Genomic DNA, 21,522 nt, shown 5'->3' on the forward strand with positions numbered 1-21,522 from the left:
GTTGTGACTGGTGAGCAATAAATTGCACAGTTGAAACACAGATTGTTTCCCCCTATTGTACCAGGTCTGCCAGCTTGCTCAGTTTGAGAATGGGTCACGCATTACAGGATGGTTTTCAGTGAGACCCAACCACTAGTGTAATGAAGTCCTGGCTCCTAGAGTAATATGGGTTTTGCAGGGGTAGGATAAGGTTGTTTGTTTAAGTTACTGTGTATGGCAAAAAGGTTGGAAGTGTCATGTGAATGCAAAACCTGGAAAGAAACCAACATCAATTTATTAATTCTGTGAAACTGTAGAAATTGGGATACTGGAACAGTCACCTTTTTGGGAGAGTCTCACTCATTATTTAGGAGCATCAGCAATATCCCCATAATCTCATGCAATTAATTCTTTTCCATCTCTCCAGCCAACTTTTATTTAGGATGCATACGCAGATGTTCACCCAAATAAAAACCCAGATAATACAAAATGTAGAGATTAAGCTAAAAAAAAATCTGTTAAGAGACTAATGTAGAAGGGAGGGGTGCATTTGCACAGCTAGTGCATAATCTAGAAAACCAGAACTGAGTACACTTTCTTCCATTCATTGGAAAGCCTTAGGATGTGTGTCCATCACAGAATCTGTCCTTCAGGTATTTGAAGTCATTAAAAAACAGATGAGAGAAAAAAATACACTCTACAAGTCTTCCCCTTGGTCTGTTTTCGCAAGGTCACTAGTCATATGCTGCTTTCTTTGCAGTTACCTGCAGAGGAATTAATTACAAAGGAGAGAATCCTTTCCTTGAGGACTGTAGAAGCACTGAGTAGACAGCGTCTGCCTCAAGGAGCTTATGCAAACACCAGTAAATTTAATCTACTTAATAATCAAAAGAACTCTAATGTGATGCAGTCCCTAGCATGCAATCAAGTAAGGGAGTGCAGATCTTCAGCAGCCCAGTTCAGTGTCAGATGTCATATATTGTGTCTTTCTCCATGTGCAGAAAGGCTCAGGAATTAGATATGCTTTCTGGCTTCATCATAAATAGCTATTTGTAAAAACGAGTCACAGACTGTAGCCTTCATGTAAGATTGTTAGGAGACAAACCTTTTAAATATATTGAGGACCAAGTAAGCACTTGTTAATGGGGAAACACTAATTACAAAACTGATTGCATTCATAACGCACAAATTATTTGTCTAGAACCTATATTTTCATTAAATAATAATTGCATTTAAAGAAGTACTTTGGAATATTTGGTAGTCTTGGTATTTTGTAAGCTCATTATGGGAAAGAGATGACGTTTGGGTGGAGGTGACATAACCCTTACAGAAGATTTTGGCAGATGAGTTTTAGGTTCTGTGGAAGCAAGCTAAGAAAGCTGAGTTGGCAAGTAAATGAATGTCAGCCCTCCAGTTCACAGGCCTGTGTGAAGGTGTTTGCTAATGCCTAATTGTGGTGGTTTCATGTTGCACATGCCCTTGTTCCTATCTCCGTTCAGGCTGGCTCTGGGTTTTGAGGTTTAAGAAAGTACAGGTGCTTTGCAAAGGAAAATTTATTGCTCTCAACAGAGGAGTGCTGTGGGATCCTCCTTGATTTCTAACAGTTACATTCTTTCAAGCTTAGTAATGTAGTGATAATGAAAGTCAGTAGCTCATTGTGTTGGTATGAACCAGGTGTAATGTAAATAGGCATTGTGCAAACATTCAGGCTACCAAAAGAGATGATTTCAGGTTGATCCTGGCCTTCCATAAGAACAGACTGATAACCAAGGGGAAGATCCTTGTCTAAAAATTTACTACTGTTATTTATAGCCCTGGCAACTGGAGATCTTCCCAGAGAGCAAAATCCAGGTCAGGATTCCAGCCATACTGCCTACAGAGCCTATTACAAATACTAATCAATTGATTAAACCCTTGAAAACAACTGTGTTTAGAACTAAGTTCATCAGGCTGAAGATCTAGCAAACCATTAGAGGAAAGCAACTTCCAAATGATACCTATACAGTGTCCCCTTCCTAGACTTAGAGTTCTCGAGTAGTACGGAAAAAGCATCAGAGGAGAAGAAAACACTGCCTGTCAACTAATGCCTTTGTTGAAGGGAGACTGTAGAAGAGCTTTCTGGAGGGGAGTCATTAGCATGCTGGCACCTATGTGTTAGCTAGCTGAAAGCCATACTGTTTAAAAACATGATTGAACTGATACCAAGTCCATAGAATTATTATTAGCCCCAAGCAGAGAAGCATGCTGGAACACTGGCTTCTACTTCCCTGTGGTCTCATCACTAACCCATCCTCTTTTTATCAGGCTTGGATGTGTGGAATCCCTGGACCTGTAATAATAAAGACCTGGCGAGCATGTAGGACTGGGTGAAGGGGAATTACTGGAAATCTGAGACCCCTCCCTGCGTTTGCAGAGCAAACAACTTTTATAATTGATATGTGTATTTATTTAGTGTAAATAGTTACAAATCTTTAGTAATGCCTCACCAGGTCAGACATTTGAGGCACAATGAGTCATTCACCAGCCTTAAATAAGAAGCCTTGATCCCCAGATTTTTGATTGAGGCAAATACGTGTTTTAAATGTATGTCAAGATGGTTGTTAAAATAAATGCCTGTGGTGTGACAAGGCTGGAAGGATGAAAGACAAAATTCCCTGGGTCTTCGGACTGAAACATTGCCTGCTCCAATTTCACGTTGAAATTTTTCAGTGAAAGATCAGTCCTGTCAACTGCTTCAGATGTGACAAGCATGATATTTTTACAAATGTAAAACTCTTCTTGAAAGAAAGAAACTTGGGGCTACTTTGTCACTCTTTGGCAGCGTTTTGGTCACCTAAGGAATATTTGCTATTTGCCACATACATGGTGTCCATGGAGGGGATTAAAACTTAGATAGAAAACTGCAGACACAATTATAATGGCCTCTTTTGTGGGTCATAGGGGTTTTGGTCACCAGGGCTAAAAGCCTCTCTGCGTTTCATATCCAGATGTGACAGAGATTATTGTCCACTGCAGACAAAAGGAAATGCTTGTAACACTGCACGGTGTTTGGTAAAACCTAGACTATGCCTCTGCATTAGTGACTGCCCTCAGTGCTGCTCACAAAAGTGATTTCACACTCCAGGTGGAGTTATTTTGTGTGTATATGGGTCATATAAATTATGGTTGCTTAGACTGTCCACCCTTCAGGTTAACAAGAGACTCTACTGAATATTGTGAAGACCAGGAAGATGATAGTATTATATCCAGCCAGAGCAGTAAAGAGGCAGAACATTGTTACATGTAAGAGATCTTTTCTCTGTGCAGGCATTGTAGTTTAATAACTACAATTGTAGTTTGCAATAACCAAAAGTGCTTGGAATGATTATGAAGTGGTGAAAGAAGCTTTAAGAAGCTTTCATCAGCATCACTGAGATTGCTGCTGTGTCCACAAATTCTGAAATTTATTGATGTATGATACTGAATCCTATAGTAGCGCTTGTAATACCCCTTGACATGTACTGGTATTTGTGTCTTTAGTGATCCCAAACTATACATATGTGACTAAGCTACTGTGTCCTTTCCTTTCAAACTAGTTAGTGTGGATTTCCAGCTCCATTTTCAGGCACTTCGCTTTTATTTTTGTGGCTGCCCATTTGTTTTCTTGTAGAATAGATTCAGAAATCGACTGGATCTGACAGAATCCTCTGTTACTTGGTTGGGGGTTTTTTAAATTACTGGCTGAGCAGCCATGATGCCATTTGTATTGATCATTGATCAGCTGTTAAAGAGTTTGCAGTATCGGTCTTAGGTGATCATTAACTCAAAATGATTCTTCTTGCTTTCTGGGTTTATGAAGGGAACTACAGGTAAATGGCCTACTAATAGTCCTCTGCAAAAGGGGTTGGGTAGGAGATAAAGGGGTTATAAGCAGTGCTGGGGTTTGGTTTGTTTTTTAAGTCAACAGGGGTTTTTTAAAAGCACAATGAAAATGTTGACTAAAAAGAAAATAATTTTTTTGCAAGAGTATCGCCCTAACGCACTAATGCACAACAATTGGGATAGAAGTGCCCTGGGCTACAGAAGTCTGCTTTCTTTTTTCAGCAGGAAATAGAAAAAGAGAGCACAATTTCCAGTGCAAGAACTAACTCCAGATTTTAAAATCTTCCTGTTGAGAAATACTGGTTTCATGAGCAAGAAAATGTGTTTTTCATAATTGCAATCAATTATTCCACCTAACTCTTTCTTACTGACGTTTAGGAGATCTAAACAACCTTCTGCATAAAGAGTAATGTCAAATGGTGTTAAAATACCTGTACTTTACAGTTACACTGTGTAAATGTGACAGGAGATATGTTTCCTTTTTTTGTTTGTTTTTTTCAAAATCGGTCCTTACAATTTCTGTACAATTCCCACACATCGGCCCCCAAGCTGGAGAGTTACAGATGTGCACACCTCTAGAGTACTGCAGCTCTGCAAGCTGTGCCTTTCTAATGCATTTCTTAGTGTAGAATCCAGAAATACTGTTTTTCTAAGCTATCTCCTGTTCTTTTTTCCCCTCTGCCTCCCCCCACCCCTCCCAAGCACTGTGCTATTCAGCACGGATGGCCTTTCCTGAAGGCAGAGCCACATCGTATCTTGTTGATACGTGTTCCATAGTACATGAAGAAGTTGTGTTGTCAAAACCCAGTTTTCCACCTGCTGCCTTTGCAAATGCTCCTTGTCTTGCCTGGGGAAGGAGGCAGGGCCCCTACTTGATGTTTCTTACCAAAATGGTGATTTGCACAGTGTGCACAGCCCGTGCCTCTGCATTCCCATGTTTGTTTACTTCTTCTGAGTTTCCCATTGTAACTGTTGGCATTCAGCTTTGAAGTGATGAAAGACTGAGAAAGCAGAGGGAGGTGTGATAGAAATGGAAACAGCGAGCTTGCCAAACTATGCAGCATTTTGTACAGTCAAGAACCTGATAGCGTCCTTTTGCTCTTGGCTACTGTACTTCATTTCAGCTGCCCAGTGGTTGCAAGAATGAGCTTGATTCCACTGAAAAAGTGTTTGACTTGAACTAAGAGTCTTCTCTGCTCTTGTTTTTGTAACAATCCTTACAAGATGTCTTGCATGGGTTATAGCATATTCTCAGTCAGCTTGAACATCAAGATAAATTTGAGTGTAAGGCACATGTGTACATCAAGATGGATATACTTGTGCTACTTTTAGAACCAGCTTTCTGAAGAGGCAGGCTAAAATTTCCTATGGTCCCTTAGCTGAAGAATGTGTATAATGTTTTAGGCCTCCTTTTTCTCTCCTGTTTGTTTTAATGGAAGCAACATGATTGGATGCAAAGGTGAGTTGGTAACACATTTCCTGCCATGTGTCCCACCGCACCATCTCAACACTGAATGTCCTTCACCTTTATGCTATTGATTTATAGTCACAGCATGACTCTGACCATGCTGGTCAGACCCTGAGATTTGGACTTCAGAGACTGAAATGGTTGGAGTGATGTGATCTTTCCCTGAGTTGTACAGGGCCCCAGTCACTAGACATAACAGAACTACCTTCCATGTGTGTTCTAAAAATCAGTGTCAGGAAAAGAGTTGAAAAAGTTAAATGTGAGAACCTACTTGGCATTTTAGTGGCCAAGATCACTCAGCATTCCTGGTATCATATGTATAATTTCTGGTTTTGTTGACCGTAAGTGCTTTTCAGGATATTGAGAAGATTTTTACCTGTGCTTGATCATATGTGCAATATTATGAAGTCTGTATCTTCAGACCAGCAGTAAGGTTAGGTCTGTGCTTGATCATTGATTACAGGATTAAGAATATTGCAACAGCCACACTAAAGACCAGAACAAGCACATTTTTCCTGAGGGAGTAGACTCCTGAAAGCAGCAGTTGGATTCTTCAGGATATAACTTCTGCCCCAGCAGAGGTATAAGCTGCTTTCCTGTCTCTAATGCAAGACGTAATTATGCATTATGTATTTAATTATGCAGTACTGTATTGGGCAGGGAGGGTATTATGTTCTCTACCATGAAGCTTGACAAGGTTTATGTTGACTAGCATTACTATTATTTTGAGCCAAGCAAGGGAGTAATCTCATTCGTTTTCAGACTGATGCTGAGGTATCTGAAATCAGATTCTTCTCTGTTCTTAATCACTTCATGTTCTAATCTCTTTTTGTTTGTTGATACACCTTTGGCTTTACTTAAGTAAGCGCTGTGATTTTGAGTCCAAGCTCAGGTAATGCCTGAAGCAATATAGGCCTTATTTCCTGTTCTGTCTTTTTTTCTTGAAACAAACAAAGATTAATCCATGACTGAAGCATTAGTTAGAGGAGAAGGCAAGATGTAACATAAGATTGTGGTATGGAGTGCAAATGTTTGCTGACTATGTGTTATGTAGGGCAGAACAATCATTTAATGATGGAATTCAGGCCTCAATTACAGTCTGTGTGAGGCAGTGGTAGATACGGTTTAATAGTCTTAGCTGCATGCAGGAGCAATAGAGCATCTACGTGTCAGCATGAATGTGGAATCTCTTGCAAGGGAAAGGGACAGGTTAGAGAGTCCTGGAGGATGCCAGCTGGAGCATCCTTACCAATGAGAAGGTCTCCAGTGCTATCTTTCTCTTAGATTACAATGGCAATAATCCTGCTTAAAATGCCTGTGCTGATTGTCTGAGATTTCTACCACTAGCATTACAGTAATAGAAAAAAAAAAAAAGGCAGAGCAAAATACTGCTTCTCTAGCACCTCTCACCATGAGTCTGGGTTGTATCTAAGGTGTAGGTATCTTCTGCTGAGAACTGAATCAGTGTGTCCGAGAAGCTCTAGCAATATGTGTGAGGAGTGAATGATGAACTACTGAATACTTCCTAATGCCGCCTCTTGACTGTTACGCCCTACGAATCTCTACAACAGAGTGACAGATTTTCTGCTGCCATCTTTTAGAAGTCTACAATCCTCAGCCCCACAGGTTTTTACTTCTTTTCAAAACCAGACTTAAAAGTAGCAAGCCAGTCCTCAGGGTTCTTATCAAGTTCATTAGCAGTACATGAAAGGAAACCTGTCTCTATAGAGCAGATTATTGGCCATTGCTATTGTAGTAATTGTTCTTCCTAAAGTTTTCTGCTTTCAGATCAGGAGGCTACTTGTGAAAATACCACAGTTCTGCTTGTTAGTTGTAGACAAAGCTTCCTGTGTGTCAGGAATTACAGACTGGGGTGGGGTTTTTTTTTTAACAAATGAATAAGTTAGAATCTGTGACTTCTGCAACAGCCATGACAAAGCGCAGGCTAAAGAAGAACTTACACTTGCTCCATCTCCTGCTTTCTCACTCTTGATTTTTAGGTGTTGCTCAAACAAGAAATCCCCTATCCCCTAATGAGGAATGTTCAAGGAGAGGTTCATGTTATTGTACTCACAATGGACCCAAGTGATGTCTCTGTTCCCCTCTTGAGCCAGCTGCGTCTGACCCACAGTCAAGCAATTTTGTTGCTCGCTGTAAAAAGAAGAGACTTTAGTCTCATGTTCCCAGTGTTCACTTGAAGTTGTCAAATTTATCCTGCCCTGTCATCTTAAATTCTTTCCAATGAAGTGTGACAACATAGCTTAAAAAGTCAAAGGTCATAGCTTTTTTTAAGAGTATCTGTTTCCATCTCTTAGGAGGTTAGTAAAAACCAAAAAACCAACCTTGGAATATAGCTAGAAAAAGGGCACCTGTACAGTGAAAAGCAATCTCTTTGAAACAGGAAACAAAACCCGTACAAGCAAAAAAACAACAACCAATGAACCACAAAACCCCGGTCCAGATCCAGAACAGGGTGGGAGGAGAAGTTAAAAGATGCCAATTCTCCTTCGCTCTTAGTTTTAACCATGTTTTTGTACCAGAGAGATTGATGTATCTGCTGCTGATATTTATGTATCATGGCCGCAAAGGGGAAAAAATGGATTAGAGTGAGATATCACATTGCAGAAAATGGGTGTTCTTGCTGCAGTTACCTCTATACACAGACAGATCTTGGGTCAGAGACATGCCAAGTCTGGCTTCTCACCCAATGGATTATGTATCACTGCAGCAGCACATGTCCATGCCAGTCTTTAACACACTCAGCAGTTAAATCTAGAGATTTGATTCCCACACATTACTAAGAAGCTTAAGCCCATGCCATTCATGACTACAAATATATTTAGGAACTTTCTGCTGTCAGGAACACTTGGGGAGGAATATCTGGCTGTCTGTTGGGTTTTATGATAATCAATTCTTCTGATAATGGGTACTGTCTATTATTGTGCTTCAAGCAGTGAACTGAAAGCATGCCCTATAATGAATAAAAACTTAGTTGGAAAGAATTCTTTTGTTCTTACATGAGTTTGCTGTCATCTCCTGAAATGTTATTAATTTCCTTTTGGAAATGGCTACAACAATCAAAGCTTGATATCCTTGCCAGCCATTTGGTTTAAATAAACAGCTGTATTGATTTACAGAGATGCTGGGCCTTGTGCCAGTTTTTCCTTTGCTACAGTATGAAAGGATCCGTAACACAGTGTGCTCTTGACTAAGCTGTATCTTGTCTGCTACATCCTATGGTGTTTAGTGTCTTTCTATGTGTGAAAGCCGGCTGGCCATTAAGGAATGTAACGATTTATGGTGTGAAAGCTGGAGGTAGCCAGCTAGCTCTTGGCTTGGTTCTTTTCATCCCAAAGCCACATGTTTCCCAGCCTCTCAGGGGATCCCAGCATTTCCTTCTGAGCTGCTTTACACATGATTTTGCTTCTCCAGCTCTGCTTTTTGTATTTTAAAAAAGAAAATGCCTAGAAAATAGTTTTCTTGGAGGCATTTCCTTCCAGAGACTTGACTAGAGCAGAAAATATAATTAGAATGGAAGGCACTGACTGAAGGTTTAATACCTCTGTCCTTAAACAGGCTATTTTACCACTGGGAGTAATATAACTAAGGCGGAATAGGCTGTAAAATCCATTTAAGAGACTGGCTAAATACATAAGCTGTGGTCTTGTGCTAACTTTGGACCGCCACGGCAACAGTGCTACCAAGCTATCTCAGATGTGTTTGTGGAAACTGATGCTGTAAGAATGATGGCAGCATAGCCCAGAGGCTTCCTCCCTGCCAGAGGCAGTGTCCTTTCCATGCATCAGACAATACGCCCCAAGAAATGGCCTGGTAATTTCTGAGGCTCTTCAGCACTTTAGAACACAGTTGGTCAGTGAATAAACCAGCTGGTTTTGGATTTAGGACATCAGAAAGGTCTGGCATATGGGAGTTGCTGAGGAAAAGCTCTAGGTTTTCATTTCCTGTTTGTTGTGAGTTAGGATGATTAAGGGCAGAAAGTAGCATCTGTTGAGTCTAGTGGCAACTGTCTCTTTAGCAAACAAATAACCTAACTTGAAATAAATACTGTGAAGCAGATGTGAACTTAAATTAGGACTTACAGTAAATTCAAAATGGTATATAATCAGGCAGGCAGGAACAACATAGGAATCTTTATTCCAGTGGCTTATGATCAGCAGTCAGGATTCATCTCAGGTTGCTGAGTTTTGTGATTAGTTGGTGTTGCACTTGGAATTTTCTTGGCCTTATTCTTCTGGACTTTGATCTTGCCAAACTCTTCAGGCTCAACCTTCTGCAGAACCGTGCAGCATCTCCAGAAGCAGCAGTGTTTCTAAAGCAGCAGCTCCCTTTGTATTCTGTCATCTGATCCAGAAGTTGATTTTTGGAGACTGTGCTATTTGCTACTCTGCCAATGGAAACACCAAGTCCAGTGGACACAGTGACCTGTTTCTACATTCCTTCTGACAACAAACTGTGATAGAACAGGGAATTGCTCTGAAAGCCTTAAAAGTTTTCCACGTTCTGGGTTAAAATTCTCTGACTTTTTGGGTCACTGCAAATGTATCCATACTTGGAAGAGAGCAGGATGTGCCAGAGCAGTGACACAGACTTCATGCTCACTCTTTTTTATATAGTTCATCTCTACCAGTTTTATTCTAGAAAACGATAGGAATAGTAAGAGCATAGAAACAAATCCTAGGCTGTAGGCTTTGCTGAGGGCTTTGTAATTGGCTTCTTTTGCTACAAACCCCAGTAGAACAGCAATAAAGTCTTACAGGCAGAAACTTCCCTTTGATCCCATTGTCTTTTCATGGTGTACCTCACTGTTCTGGTGTATGGTGTCCCATACAGCTCTTGCTGCTGTGTGGCTCTCCTGTCCTTTGAGTAGACATCAAGAGATCCAAACATTCTGTGCTGAGATTGTGTGTTGCTTAGCTGCTGGTGAACTGAGCTGGAGAGAAGGAAAAGCTTGCAGGTGTTTTGATTCAGTCAGTCAGTCTGTAGCATAATCGTACGTTGTTGCTCCTTATGGACTAGAATCAGAATTGTCCACTTATCCCATTTCTGAGGACAGTTAAAACTTATTCTCCTTCACCTTAACAGGTGGAACTGAAGTCTTAAGCATTCTTTCCCAGTATTAGCAGGAAAGCTGGGGATTCCCTTTATTTTTGTGCAATAATGATGATGTTCATAGAGCTGTTGCAGCATTTTGGCCTTTATCTGATGCTAAAGTTTGCATCTAGCAGTTCTAATGCTGTGTTATATCATCATTGGTTATTTGTAGCAATAGTTCATAAGACACCATCACATCAAAATGAAGCGCTATAAGCGTAATGCCCAGGGACTGGCCAAGGACAAGACTCTTGTACCAGACAGTATGACAGCTCTTCCTCAGATGTTTATTGGAACAGTGCCCACAGATGCGGAGTGAATAACAGAATGGTGACTCACCAGGGCAAATTTTGGGATGAATAGTGTTGTAGTTTAGAATTGTGCCTTTTTTCCCCCCCTTTTATCTTGTGTGAATATTGAGTTTATGTCAGACAATTAGATGCTAAGCTGTTTTGGGCTTCCATTCTTTATTGCAGTTTCATATTCTGGATTTCATCTAATAATCTTCTCTACGTGACATAAGTATTTTATTTGCAAGGTGGGTTCTATGACCATTTGCTCATTGCGCTTATAAAGCTACCTCCCATTTTTAAAGAAGCTCTGCGCTTGTTTTAATAAAGGCATGAAAATGTCCCAGCAGGATTGCAAATCCACTAACAGCTTGCTTTTATCCTTACTCTTTATGGAAGCAGGAAAGGAAATTCCTTTCTAAAGATACTGACATTCCCTGCTTTCCCTGGACTCCACCAAGGTTGTTCTTTGTCTATAAGTGCATTTCTGGTCAGCAGTTGCAGTTTGCTGTAATAATGGTGACAGAGTGGCCACACTTTTGCAATCCTGAGTCTAAGGTCCTCTCCATAGTGCTGGTTGCCTAGGAGAAAATGGAAGAACAAGGTAGAGATCCTTCCCCATATATTTCCCCAGTGTCTGGTAATCTGTGGAGTAAATACTACCTTATGAAAAGACAATGCTTTTGTGTTCAGTAATAGTGGATTATTCTTTTTTTTCCTATGAGTTTGTCTACTTGCTTTTGAACCCTTAAAGGTTTGCTCTCCAGACTGTGTGGAAATGAGTTCCACACTGTCTCCTTGTTTCCTGAATATGTAAGCCATGAACAGTATATAAGACTCCTCCATGATCCTTCCCTCTCCAAAGCTTCAGCTTGCGTCATGGTTAATTTGCTTTAACCTCCTTGATCATGCAGAGATGCCGTTACTAGGGAAAGGAATGCCACAGCCTGTCTGTTCTCTGGCAAGCAGCAGTCAGATCCAGGCAGCAATTACTGTCTTTCGTGTGAAAGGCTGGAGAAAGACTGACATCGAGCAGGCAGATGACTCTCTGCAGTCATAGCACGGCCCCTTGAACTGACCATGGTCCCTTGAACTAACAGCAAGCTGTGAGCTGTGGCATCTCATACACTAAGAGTACATGGTACACACAGCTAGATCTGCCCATCATGCTGGCAAATACTAGGCTGTAACAGTGCTCCAGGGCAGGCTTTTCTCTTTAGCCAAGGACCACCAAGTTGTTTTGAAAACAGCAGAGAGACCGTCTCACACACCATGTACACTGTCACCATGATAAAAATTAAGCTAAATTTGAACTACTCTTCTGTAAGTTTCAGTGCTCTTCAACATGTTTGGTGCTTTCCTCAAGTAAGTGCATGGCAATGTGCATACGCATGGTCTATTTTGTGGTTTTTTTTCTTCCAGTTAGGTTGTAGAGTTTCTTCTACATACCCTTGACTGTCAGTAGTCTGGGTGTATACGTGTGCTTTTGTATTATTGTGATAAGCAGTAGAAAAAGTGATATGCTTATGAGATTTTTTTTTTTTCAGTGGTGTTACTTTTCCTCCTCCTCTTTTCTTCAGCATTAACTTCTCTTTTTCTGTCTGTCTCTGATGCTGTCATCCCTGACTCCCTCTAGCAACCTATAAATTCTGGTTTGGAATGTCAGAGTCTCTGTATGGTATAAACCATCTGAAAGAGATCAAAATCTTTCCAGTAACGAGTGGTGTCCCTCAGGGATCAGTGTTGGGACCGGTCTTGTTTAATATCTTCGTCGCTGCCATGGACAGTGGGATTGAGTGCGCCCTCAGCAAGTTTGCTGTTGACACCAAGCTGTGTGGTTCAGCTGATACACTGGAGGGAAGGGATGCCATCCAGAGGGACCTCGACATGCTTGTGAGGTGGGCTGATGCCAACCTCATGAAGTTTAACCATGCCAAGTGCAAGGTCCTACACCTGGGTCGGAGCAATCCCAGGCACAGCTACAGGTTGGGCAGAGAAGAGATTCAGAGCAGCCCTGCAGAGAAGGACTTGGGGGTGTTCATTGATGAGAAAATGAACATGAGCCGGCTTCAGTGTGCGCTCACAGCCCAGAAAGCCAACCGTATCCTGGGCTGCATCAAAAGGAGCGTGACCAGCAGGTTGAAGGAGGTGATCCTGTCCCTCTGCTCTGCTCTCGTGAGACCTCACCTGGAGTATTGTGTGCAGTTCTGGTGTCCTCAGCATAAAAAGGACATGGAACTGTTGGAACAAGTCCAGAGAAGGGCCACAAGGATGATCAGGGGACTGGAGCACCTCCTGTATGAGGATAGGCTGAGCAAGTTGGGGCTGTTCAGCCTGGAGAAGAGAAGGCTGCGTGGAGACCTCACAGCAGCCTTCCAGTATCTGAAGGGGGCCTATAGGGATGCTGGGGAGGGACTCTTCATTAGGGACAGGACAAGGGGTAATGGGTTAAAACTTAAACTTCCTCCCCCTCTACTCTGCCTTGGTGAGGCCGCATCTGGAATATTGTGTCCAGTTCTGGGCCCCACAGCTCAAGAAGGACAGGGAATTGCTTGAAAGAGTCCAGCGCAGAGCTACAAAGATGATTAAGGGAGTAGAACATCTCTCTTATGAGGAGAGGCTGAGGGAGCTGGGACTCTAGCTTGGAGAAGAGGAGACTGAGGGGTGACCTCATCAATGTTTACAAATATGTAAAGGGTGAGTGTCAGGATGATGGGGCTAGGTTTTTTTTCAGTGATGTCCAGTGATAGGACAAGGGGCAATGGGTGTAAAAAGGAGCATAGGAAGTTCCATGTGAACATCAGGAAAAATTTCTTTACTGTGAGAGTGACAGATCACTGGAACAGGTTGCCCAGGGGGGTGTGGAGTCTCCTACGTTGGAGATATTCAAGGCCCGCCTGGACAAGTTCCTGTGTGATGTACTGTAGGTTACCCTGCTCTTGCAGGAGGGTTGGACTAGATGATCTTTTGAGGTCCCTTCCAACCCTTAGGATTCTGTGATTCTGTAAAACAGGAAGTTTAGATTGGATATAAGGAGGAAATTCTTTCCTGTTAGGGTGGTGAGGCACTGGAATGGGTTGCCCATGGAAGTTGTGAATGCTCCATCCCTGGCAGTGTTCAAGACAAGGTTGGACAAATCCTTGGGTGAGATGGTTTAGTGTGAGGTGTCCCTGCCCGTGGCAGGGGGGTTGGTACTAGATGATCTTAAGGTCCTTTCCAACCTGTCTTGATAATTGACTCAAACGATCCAGGTTTTCTGATTTGTATTCAGCAAAAGTATCTCGTGTTGAGGAAAGTGGATAGCTAGAGAATCCTGATAGTGTACCTGTGCCAAAAGAGAAGTCGTTATCCTCAAAGACATAAACAGCTTGTAAGTTAAATACCTCAAAAGAACTAAGTAAAGCATATTTTTGCCACCACATTCATGTGCCTCTTGCTGTCACTGTATTTAGGGAGACACATAATTATCCAATTAAGGATAATGAATGAAGCAGCTACTTCATAGTTCTCCTAAAAGTGAATCAACTTCTTTTAGCTTCAAGAACAGAGGCTTCTGTGAGGGCCATTTTAATTATAATTCCAAAACTGCTGAAATTCTCTCCTCTTCTGACCTATGCAGGAGGAAATCTGAATCACTGTCTGTGGCTGAGTCCTCTGCAGTTGTGCAGGCCTTATTTTGTGTCTCTAAGGCTTAAAAATGGAGAACAGTACACTTAAGCATCTGCTGCTGCTGCAGACTTAAGGTGTTTCATTTTTTTCAGTTCCGGATTTGTGCAGTTATTGTTTCAATGTCTTCCGCTATGTTTGGGGAAATTGAGAAATTAATAGGAATTGCTTCCTGCCTAAATTTCATTCTCCAAATAATGGAGAAAATGTGGCCTTGATAAGTTGATTGTATACATGTAAATTTTGCCTTCTGCTTTGCATGTAGATCTCATAAAGCAGATGACCTGTAGTCCTTGTGCACGGGTTACCTATTTCTAGAGGAGCTTTCTTGTTTATCTGATAAAGAGCATTCCTTAGACAACAGCAAGGGCCCAAAAGAGAGCTGTTTGACATCTCTGACCCTTGGTGAGGTGTTACAGAGCAAGCTAAGGTCATTCCAAAGGTTGTGTTTTGATCCTCTGTCGCTTTAGGTCAGCACTGAGTGGAGGGGATTAAGGGATTGTTTTAGCAGGGGGTCTGCTGCTGGGGCTAGCCTTGAAAAGAATGTTTGTCATTCCCACTGCCTGCTGTGGGAAATTCATAGGATCACTGCATTGAGTCCTGTGATTGCCAGAAAGTCTTAAGCCAGAAAAAGCCTCAGGCAAGATGTATCTTTCTTATCTAGCTGCGACATTTCTACAGGAGATGCTGTTTTACTACATTTGATTTAGGATACCTGATTCACAGACAACTGGCACATTTGCTGTGCTTTTTTTCAAGTGATTTCTTTGTAATCTTAACTTTAGATGGGGGTGGGTAAGCATTTTGCCCTAAGTCATCTTCTTACTGTTCTTTTTGCTCACATGAAACCTCCTTTTTGGCTCTGTAGATCATAATATTCAGAGGAACAGTAGCTTGTCATATAATTTACTATCTGTCCTAAAGCCTGCATTAATTAACTAGCTACCACATTCATGTGCTTAGAAGTCACTTTATCAACCTGTTAGTGTTAAAAAGCGGTATCAAAGTGTGGGTTTGGCTTGAGGTCAATCAATGCACAGGAAATGGAAGATTCTTCTGAGGTACAGTTCTGAGACCCAGCTCTGGCATTGTTAGCTTTGTACTGTCAGCTGGGTGTCCAACCTCCTATTCTCCCTTTCGGAAGTTCAGCCTGTCCAATGCAAAGGATGCACCCACACAGCATGATGCAATATAGCCACAAGAAGGCTGCGCTCCTCCAGGTGGAGTAGCTGTGGTGAGAAACAGAATTTATTAGCTGGTGTGGTTCAGGGCAATGCAAGTTTTTCCACTTCCAAGATCTGAACTGGTTTGTGTTTTGATAAAGCACTGTATCACACAGTCCATATCCAAAAGGCACTGGGGGTAAAATCTTTTACCAATTCTAGGATTTTAAATATATACATTTTCTGTGGCTTCTCCTTTGAATGTAAACCCCTGTTATTCTATACAGAGATCTCCCTGCCTGAACTTCTCCAAGTGCTTTCAGATTACTAGCAAAAATCTCCACTGTGGTCTCCTTTGTCTGTCACCTTCTTTCTGCTTCACTTCCCCATTATGTCATCCAGTGGCTGACAGTACTTCAGTCAGTGTCAAAGCAAAAACTTTCTGATTGCATTTGCTTTGCACTATACGTATATATCCTAATAATAATGAGAAGTCTTCTGATTTAATTCTGCCTACTAAATTCTGTGATTAAGGACAATGACAGGATGGCATAAAAATCTATGAATCTCGAAAGAGAGCTTTGCACTTCAATATTTCAAAAGTGTTATAATTAGATCTTTAGTATATTGTAGCTTCATAATTTTGCATCTTGTATTGCTCAAGCCATCAGTTTCTAAAAGCTATTTGGCACAAAATCCCATTGATATTTCAAGAAATTAGTTGTATGGCTTGGAAACACAGACTCACTCTCAGAACAGCCAAAAGGAGTCAGTTTTGTGTCTGGAAGACAGATTCAGTGTAACCCATCTAGTTCACAGGTGGGAGGATCATTGTTGTTTTTCATTGCTAATTATGTTACAGAACTGGTTTCTTTCAATGGGAATTTATCATGAGATAATCTCACTATGAATCATTTTGTTTACCAGACAGGGTTTTTTTTGGAATAACCTAATTGAAGCCTCTCAAAAATTTATCACCTCAAATATATCCTATTGTTGGTTTCCCAGCGCTTCTTCATTAGTGCTTCTTTCATGGGTTTCTCTCTATTACCCTTGATGATTTTTCAGAAGAATAGTCTCTCATAATCTGTCTTCCTGTTGTGAAGGCCTATCAGTTTAAATATAGAATTCCATTTTTTTTCCTTATGCCTTCCAGAAGCACAAGTATTTGAAAGAATGCCTGTATTCTGATTGTAAGAATGAAGTCTGGAAGGTGTTAAAAAAGATGAAGTTATTAGAGGCCCATGTTGCTGCCCATCACCACAGAAGGTCAACATATTCCATGTAAAATAGCATGACCATTGTGGAGCAGCTGTGATCTTCAGGGTGTGTTCTGCCTTGTCCTTTCATATAATTGCAAATGGGAAATAAATTAATGTAATTAATTGGTAGCTTATGCAGTTGGAGAATTATTGTATCGGACTCATGCCTTTTAAATAATCAGTATTGCATCTACTGGCATTCTGTAGTCCAAGAACACTGTTCCATAACTGTTGTCTCTTTCCACATCTACTAAACTGTTATTCTGCAGTTTGCTATCGCAAGAAAACATAGCCCTTACTGCTGTCAGCTGTCACATTAACTCTAGCACTGCAGGAGTGAAAGTGTCAAGTACAGGATCAAGTCACTCTGCACTGTACTTACATCTCAAATGGATGGATGGCACCACAGGCTAACCTTCCTTTTTTCATTTCCCTCTCATTATTTCAGAATTAAGCCACATGAAACCTACCCCCAAATATCTGCCTGCTGACCAGAGCTGTCAAATGCTGGTGCCAGGGAAATGAGCCTGGCCTGACTGGACTAATTAAGTTGACCAAGACAAGTGAGAATAGCTCAAAGATGAGTTGTAGTGGGAAAAGGAAGAAGTAACACCAATTTCTTATGTATAAAGAAATATATATATGCATGTATTAAAGGGAACCAGCAGCTCCAAAATACCCTTGGTTAGCGAATGGCTCCACAGGCAGTCTGCTCGGGGAGCAAAGTCTGGAGGTTTGTAAAACTGGCTAAAATCTACTTGAAAACCGAAAGCAACACCCCTCCCCCCCAAATCAAAGATGCATTCACCCTATCTCCTAACAAATGATACTTTTGGCTTCTGCAACCTTTTTTGCAAGACTGTTAAAGGGAATATGGGACCATCCTAGCAGGAGGGCCCTACACAAATTATTTTACCCTCAGGGTAAAATCTGTGTGCTAAACCCCTCTTCCGGTTTTGAGCAATTGAACCAGACTGCTTCGGCTCCAGAGTTTTTACTGTTGCTGCTGATTTTGTGTGCTGAGTTGATTATGTTCCATCACTTTTAAGGTTCTTCTGTTTTTATAGGAGCTAAGAGAGTTAAATAGCAATGGTTAGAAAACTGAACTGAGCAAACGTGAAGCTGAAATTCCCACGTCTTCCTTCCTTGGCATGTCATTACAGAAGGCTCTAAGAGAACTGTGGTTCATGTTGCATCCAATGTTTCTTGTAGTATAAGCCACCTACTACTTTTTGCAAGTGCTGATAACTCCGGTCTTCTAGCTGAAGTCCAATGTGAGTAACTATATTCTTCCTGCCTACAATTCCTCTACGGGTTCAGTTAAACATGTTCTTCACTTTCTGAGTTCAATTGTGCTGCCTGTGAATTGCCAAATGGCAAGTGCCAACTCTACCTCTGTTTTGGATGAACAAACCTCAGAAATGGGGGAGAGGGGATGTTTTTCCTTATAAATTCAGTTTTTAGCACTGTTCCCTACGCTCTTTATAAGGTTCAATACACAGCTTCCTTGCAATAAGAAGGAAATACAGGGGGCAGCATCTAGCTGAGACTTGCTAAGTGATCATCTGTCATGAGCAAAGCAAGCTTCTGGACTCGGGGTCTCATCAGCATTTGACCTACAGCAGTTCTGCACTGAGCTTTGTATTGCCAGGTCCTTATCTGAGGAAAAATAGCTTACCTCTTTTATTCATTTTTTCCCTTTTTTTCCTCTACTACTGCATCAAAAAAAACCCAAAAAAACAACAACAAAAAAACCAACAAAACGGCACCAAGGCACCAAGGGAAGAGGAATGGTTATTTTTTTGATGTTACATGATGCTTTTCTGTGTCTGGCTTGAGCTAGATACAGAAGTCATGAGAGCAAAGTAGGGAGTGAGTAAAACATACAGGAGGAGGTGTTCCTCATATTTAGGAGACCTGAGTCTAAGTCCCTTCTCTCAGGATAATGTCTGCAGTAGGTAAGTAGCGTTTGTTTTCTGCACCTCAGCTACTGTGTTCTACAGTAAGGCTAACAGCAATGCCTTGCTAGAGCTTGCTGTAGAGAATACCAGCTCACCCTGGTTTCAAGGAGATACCTGCTGGGGTGGAATCATTGCAGCACTGATGCTCCACTTTTTTTTGCTGAGGATCTTGGAGTGTGGTTCTAGCAATTGCTATTCCAGACCGCTCAATTCTCACTTCTTTGGTCAAAGAATATAAGGAAGGGAGAGACCCAAGCTGGTGTGGTGGTTCTTCAAAGGATTGGTGAAAGAGTGAGTGAGTATTTTGGGCAGAGTGGGGAGGGTGTTTGGGTTTTTGCTTGCTATTTCTCCTTCTCTACAGAAAACGCAGAAGATTATTTGCATGTGTGTGCACAGTGGGAGAAAATGCCCAACTGAGATCCAAACAGAAATGAAACAGGACTTGCAAAGTTCAAAGCTGATACAAACCAAGCTGTTGCTACTGTGATGTGTGGGTGGGTGTCCCTTTTCTTCCTTTATTAAAAAAAAAAAACCAAAACCACTTATATTTATTTGAAAAATGCATGCATTTAAATCAGCACACTGATTTTGGTGAAGGAGGAGAGAGATTTCTGTTCCCAAAGCCTGTTTTTAATCATCAGATGAATTTTGAGACAACCTCCGAACATTCAGCACTTGTGGTCAGTTTTCCCTGCCCAAAAAACTAGTGGTTTTTGCAGACATTCCATAAACACAGGAAGCTTTGACTGTGTCTCTAACAGATAGGGAGACAGAAAAGCAAAATACACACAGTATAAAGGCAAAAGCTAAACTTGCCATACTAGCTCAGAGGAATGTAGCCCAGAAGTCTGTCTCTATAGCCAGAGCCAGATGTTTCAAAGAGAATAATACCCAAATTCTAGAAAGTACAATTCTGACATGACCTGCCTGTGATTTAGATTTCTTTGTAGTTACTGACTTCTCTCCCTGAAGCATGGGACTTTATATTCTGCTTGTGTTCATTTCTTTGGAGGGGGCAAAGGGCAGCATAGAGGGCTAAAAAGCTGTGCTGTGCAAATTCCCGTGCCGTTTGGATTTCTGATGATCTCATCACTGGTCCTAATTTTTATCTACTGAAGTAGTAGTCTCATTTTTTTTCTGCAACTGTAAGTTTCATGGATTAACCATGTTTTATTCGAGTTCTCATCCTTTTTAAAATTGCTGTCTTCCAGGTCCTTCCTGAATGTTTCCTCTTTCTTTTAACATCAGAGTAGCCAGAAATTCCTGACTTTTTTCCTGACCCATTTGTTATTTTTATATAGCCTAATTGTTGTTAGTCTCCTTTCTAAAAGAAACATTTATGTTCTTTTTATCCGTGCTTTTTTTCCCATAGAGAAGTCTAGTTCCCTCACCAGTCTCTATCCTCAGCTGTGCTCTTAATCACTTGCTCACCAGAGCTGAAGCCACTCATACAGGTGAAGATGCCCCTTTCACTTTCAAATAGCTCTTTAATAGTGTAGTGATTTTCTTTTCCACTTGAGTACTAACCTTTTTTAACCTCATCAGCCCAGTGAATAGAGATTTTAACCGAACTGTCAACAATCAGCCCCCTTGAGTGGCTGTCCTCAGTTATCAATAGGTGAAATTCAGAATGTTTTTTCTGAAATACATTACTTCCCTCTGAGAAGAATGTGCCCGATGTTAGTCTGTCACTTGGCTCATTTCTACCCAGTTAGAATTACAGAGGAGAACCTTTAACTGGGAAAATCTTCAACCATTTCTGATGACTTCTGTGAAGAAGTTGCTCTTGTTCAAGTAGCTGAATTGAAGGCCTTTTACTCACTCTGAATTTAGGGTTATGAATCAGAATAACTTCATATATTTTTAGAATCAATACTTTGATGAGCTTTCTCATTTTCTAATCTCTTTTCTAAAATTCTCTTTTAATGATTTCTCCCTTCTTAGTCAAACTGAACACGTCATCAGTGTTTGCCTGTTTGTCAACAGAAACCCCGTTCCAGAATCTTTTGTTTTGTAGAAAAGTTTCAAGCTAAAAAAAGTAAAGATCTTTCATGATATTATAGAATATTGGTGGTGTTAAAATAACAATGGAAAACAGGAAGAGAACAGTTTTACTTTGCAGTAATGTGTATATTCCTGCAGACTTTTTGGATTTCAGTTGCACTATCCTGTGGTGAACTCCTCCGCAAGAAGTTTTGTTCCACCAGGAGAGAGCTGCTTAATTTTGGGTTTGCTTTTGCTTTACTCTAACTGCCCAGTGTGAACAAAACCAAGTTAAAATACTGTATATTCTACTGTATTCTACAATTAGGAATTATAACATCCAGGGTATCAAATCTTTAACTGCATCATCAATAACTTGTGTTCAGAAAAGAAATTAACTTCTCATTATTGAGTTTCTGCTGGAAGCTGTTAAATTTGGTTTGGTCAAACTATCCATTAACACTCTATCCTGTTTCCACTTAAAATCTGACTTTGGTGTGTCCCTACCCTATCCTACTCCTGCTTTCTCATATCAGCTCAGCCTGAAATCTGGAAATTCCTGTCCCTGTGACTAATGGACACTGAGGCAGTTCCTCCCTGTGAGCTCTGCATCCCCTGCTCCTTTGGGTGTGCTTTGAAATCACTTAATAATAAAGAACAAAAGACTCTTCGCCCTCCACATTGTTTTAGTAAGCTTGCTTGCATGATAGCTTTAACACTGTACCATCATTTTTCTCTTTCCAATCTTAAGCCACATACGGTATGTAGAGAAATACC

The sequence above is a fragment of the Pezoporus wallicus genome, unplaced genomic scaffold (genome assembly GCF_028554395.1).
Source record: "Pezoporus wallicus isolate ANWC-B61680 ecotype Strahan unplaced genomic scaffold, APGP_CSIRO_Pwel_v1 contig_3952, whole genome shotgun sequence".
NCBI classification, from domain to species: domain Eukaryota; kingdom Metazoa; phylum Chordata; class Aves; order Psittaciformes; family Psittacidae; genus Pezoporus; species Pezoporus wallicus.